Genomic DNA, 4,868 nt, shown 5'->3' on the forward strand with positions numbered 1-4,868 from the left:
TGAAAGGACACAAGGAATACTGAGCAGGATGGAGGAGAGAAGATAAAATTCACATCCCTGGCTTCTGTAAGTCATCTGCACATAACACTATTTCAGGGTTGGGCTGACGTGATCAAAGGTTTGGGGGGTTCTGGGGTGAAGTAACATCACAGAGTGTGGCCATGGGCCTCCCACTAACTCTTTTTCTTCCCTCATTAAGTAGATGCCAAACTCTCCTCCAGGAATTATTATTCTACCTCCTAGTGTATGAGGATTAAAGGCATTAAGACATGAACTCATTTCGCAAACTCTGGGTAAAGCGTTGCTGTTGTCACCATACTCTAGAGAAAGTCCACAGGCACTGCCTCGAGGTCCTTCCAGAGGTGCTCCACACTCACCCTCCTCAACCCACGGCTCTCCTATCTGTCCCCAGGAAGCTCCTCCAACTTCCTCAAAGCCCTCTGGCCACTTGCTCAGATCCTTCCTACCTAGCATCATTCAAAGCTGTCCGGAAATCCCATGTCCTGCACACTACCTTTCCCGAGCAGCTGGAAGAAAGGTGGTGACTTACAGGGCCCTTCCTTCTCAGCAGATGACCCCAGGACCCCCCTCCCCGTTCAACTCACATAAATAATCCCACATCACCGAATCACAGACCCCCGGAGCATTTCTACATCGGGTAGTCTGGTCAGCTTGCAGTGCCTGCAGGCTGTGTTGTGAGGCAGGGAAATGCCCCCTAGCAGGGGCCGTAGATTTGCACCACATCCTTCACAAGTGTAAGCCGCTGCCAGGCACTCTGTAACGCAGTGGATAGCAGGAGGGGTCTCCTAGCTCCTGGGTACTGTGCTAATCCACCTCCATCACTCTCTCTCCTGCCTGTTTTAACTCCAGGATGACTGTCTACCTTAATCCTTGGCTGTCGTCTGTCATCTCCCAGGGCTGATTTCTACCTTTTTCGAAGACACCAGCTTGTGGTCCACACTATCCCTCATGACCTCGTTTTCTCATACTGTTTTGGTAACTTCAAGGTCTATGTTGGTGAATCAGAAGACACACCATAACCGCATACTTCCTTATCTTCTCTAGATGGATATATGGTCATTTGAAATAAAGATATTTCTCAGTCTCCCTTGTAGCCATGTGAATAATGGCCAACTGGATATAAGCAGGAGTGCTGTGGGCGACTTTAAGAGGAGGAAGTGCATCCTTTTCTTATCCTCCTTTCATGTCAGATGGAGTGTGGATGGCTAGAGCCCAGCAGCCAATTTGGGCCATGAGGTGAAAGCCACATACTGAGGACATCAAACAAGAAGATAGAAGACTGACCCCTGGGACCACAAGCTATCATGACCTCTCTGAGCTGCCTGGTTGTGGGAGAACAATAGCCATATTGTTTAAATCACTGCTATTTTTGCTATGTACAGTTTAACTTAATCCTGTTCTCGGGAAGTTTAAGAGACTTCCCTCAGGTCACACGGTAAGTAACTGGCAGAGGCAAAATTTGAATGTTGGCAGTTTTACTCCAGAGCCCATAGGACACTCATGAAAGTGGGGTTTGCCCCATCTTGAGGGCCTTACAGAGGGGGCACAGCACAAGGGACTGCAGTCATGAGCTCCAGGGGGCAACAAGAAGCTGAGAGAGCGTGTGATGTAGGAAGAAAAGGGAACAAGAGGAACACAGTGCAGAGGGAGTGGATAAGCTTCCCCGTACACTCTGCATGCTCCTTCCCATGGCACTGAGGAAGGAGACAGAGGGAGAGGAAAGCTGGCACTTGGGCTGAACTGGTTACACCAGGTTTCATTCCAGGACTGTCTTTTTTTTTTTTTTTTTGCAGTACGCGGCCCTCTCACTGTTGTGGCCTCTCCCGTTGCGGAGCACAGGTTCCGGACGCGCAGGCTCAGCGGCCATGGCTCACGGGCCCAGCCGCTCCATGGCATGTGGGATCTTCCCGGACCGGGGCACGAACCCGTGTCCCCTGCATCGGCAGGCAGACTCTCAACCACTGCGCCACCAGGGAAGCCCTAGGACTGTCTTTTTATCCAATGAATACAGATGTTGATTCCTACAGCAACTCGACACTGGTATAATGTGGTTTTGTACTACTTTTGGAGATGTGGTGTCATCACGTTTACATACCCTCTGCCTCTAGAATCCCAGGAATGGAAGGTCCCAGAAAGAGCTCCATCTTTTCTTTTCACCACTGGACTTCTCTGCTTAGAATCACTTGGTGAGGTATTGGCATGGGAGAGTGCACGTACCAGTGGAACAGAACAGATGGCCCAGAAGCCATTTATGGAAACTCGGTGAATATCTGGATAGTTCTATAAGCTCATGGGGAAAGCAGAAACTGTTCAATAAATAGCGCTGGGACAACCGTTCAGACGCAGAAAAACAAAATTGGGCCCCTGCTAAATAAAATACACAAAAATAAATTTCAGATGAATTAAAAATCTTAATACGAAAATAAAAATTTAAGCTTTTAGAAAAACTTGAGGGTAGGGAAGGATCTCTTAACCACTCAAAGGCATAAGCCATAGAGGTGAAAGACTGCTACATTTAACAACACTAGCATTTAAAAATGACTTTGGCATCACAGAAGACTCCAAAGGGAGGATAGGTAAGACGAGCCGCAGCCTAAGAAAGATACTTGAAATGCATATAATTGACCAAAGATTAGCATCGCTCCAGAATATATATCTCGAGGCGTAACTATCTGTAAGTAAAAGTCTGCATCCAAATAAAAACTGGGCAAAGGATCAAAAACAAGGGAATCTGGGGAATTCTCTGGCAGTCCAGTGGTTAGGACTCCGAGCTCTCACTGCCAAGGGCCCAGGTTCCATCCCTGGTTGGGGAAACTAAGATCCCACAAGCCGCGCAGCACAGCAGGGAAAAAAAAAAAAGGTGGGGGAAATCCACACAGTCAAAACGTGAGAAGATGCTTAACTTCATTGCAAACTCAAACCTCAGGAGATAACACCTACCCAATTAGCAAAAGTGAAAAATTTGATAATGCCAAGTGTTGGCAGAGCTGGGGAAAAGGGGGAACTCTCAGATGGCTGATGGGAGGATCAAGGGATGCAAGTGCTTGGGAAGCAAGTGGGAACATCCGGTCAGTGAGAGGACTGCTGGTACTCACCCAAATTAACAAAGCAGGATGCTCATTGCAGTAGTTCTAATACAGAAACCCTGCAAAAACCTGGAGTGTCCATCAATAACATCACACATGAACAGCGGAATATCACGCAGTGCAATACTAAACGACAGTTAAGACAAAGGACCAGAGCTTCATCTGCATACATGGGTGTCTTAGAATGTAATATTAAACATTTTTTAAATGTCAAGTATGTACAGTATGATACCATTTCTATAAAGTTTAAGAAAACATGCCAACGTGCACAACTAAAGTAAACGTGGATGGGAAGGACACAAGCTGACTTCAGGACAGTGGAAGGGAGTAAATACAACTGGGGCACAATACAAATAGCACTGAAGAACTGTAAGGTTGTATTTGTACAGACAAATCTGGAGGGAATATGGAAAAAATACTAAGATTAATTGATTGGTTACAAGGTGGGGGACAGAGGTGTTTGCATACCACTTCTCTGTCCTTCTCAGCATGCCTGAATTACCTTTTCTCATCCTCTTTTTTCCTCTCCTCCACTCGGGTTCTGGGTTCCCCAGTCCCCCAGCGACTCAGGGACCACGCTTCCGCCTGCAGAGTCTCCTCAAGCATCTTTGTTTTCTCACCAGTGGTTCTTGCCCTTTCGCCTTCTCACATTTGTTCCTTCCCAGTCTTCATATTAATCTTAACACCTAATCAGGGCACCGTTCACCTCTCCTCCCCTCACTGTCCATCTCTACCTTCTGCTTTTACCTCTAAGTGAGGCTCCACCCTCAGCACCCTGGTCAGGCCTTTGACAAAGGCCTTTTAAGCCTAACGAGTCAAAACACTTGTCAGATCTCCTCTTTGGAAGCCCCACCCTGAGACTCCTCTTTCAAAGATAAACGTTGCCCTACTTGCCAAACTGAATGAGTTTTTCCCAGTTTTTCTTCCCCTTTAATCTCCAGGGAGCTTTTACGATCACGGCCTAGCTCTCATTGTCTTAAAATTCTCCCTACCTTTGGCTTTCGAGGCTGTGATGCCGCCACCTTGGGTGTCACCTGCGAGTCAGTCACAAGCCAGTGACAGCTGTCCGGATTGAACTGCCACCCCCAGGCCAAGCACGCTGGCCTCCCGGCTTCCACGCCTGCCTCCCTCGGCTCTTCTACAAACAGCCCAGGGGAAAAGGAAGCTAAGTCAGACACCAAAGTGCACGATTTCTTCATCTCCTTGTGATACCCAGCCGGCTCCACGGCTCCTGCGTTTCTCGGGTGTCTGACAGCCGCGCTCCCTGCGGGCCCAGCGGCCTGCTCTGCAAGGCCTCAAGGGGCTCAAATTCCGGTCTGGAGGCTGAGGTTCTCTTTGCAGCCCGTGAAACATGTAGAGAAACAAAGGAAAAACCCATCTGCCCACCTCCCACCCCCCGCAGTGCCCAGAGACATGGCCATAGAAGGAGAGGAGAGCAGGCTCCTGGGCTCCCACCTGGCCCCCGCTGGGCTGCTTCTGTTGGGGACCAGCCCTCTCTCTCGCTCTGTGTTTTGGCGACAGCCTTGCAGTGTTTCTGAAGATAGCCAGCCGGGTACCCGCCCAGCTGTCAGACAGTGGGCCTCGGGAGTCTGTGAGCGCCTCTGCTTAGGAAACCTAGTTAAAGAAACGATCGCAGAGATGGGGGCAGTTAAGCCTCTCTCCTCACAACTAGGCAAATCTCTTCCCTTTTGCGCCCAGGGCATGTTATCCCAGGATGCCGGGAGAGGGGCCCACACTGATGAGCAGACCAAACCCCAACAC

General features: G+C 49.0%; 1 long non-coding RNA gene across 1 annotated transcript in view; it reads left to right on the forward strand.

The window, feature by feature from the left end:
- The window catches only part of LOC137220051 (uncharacterized), a 29,547-nt gene extending 28,450 nt beyond the window's left edge, over positions 1–1,097 (forward strand). Inside the window, exon 6 of the long non-coding RNA XR_010941435.1 lies at positions 871–1,097. This is a non-coding gene — a long non-coding RNA (uncharacterized lncRNA). The remainder of the gene's footprint in view (positions 1–870) is intronic.
- The last annotated feature ends 3,771 nt before the right edge of the window (positions 1,098–4,868 follow it).

The sequence above is a fragment of the Pseudorca crassidens genome, chromosome 2, assembly GCF_039906515.1.
Source record: "Pseudorca crassidens isolate mPseCra1 chromosome 2, mPseCra1.hap1, whole genome shotgun sequence".
Taxonomy (NCBI): Eukaryota; Metazoa; Chordata; class Mammalia; order Artiodactyla; family Delphinidae; genus Pseudorca; species Pseudorca crassidens.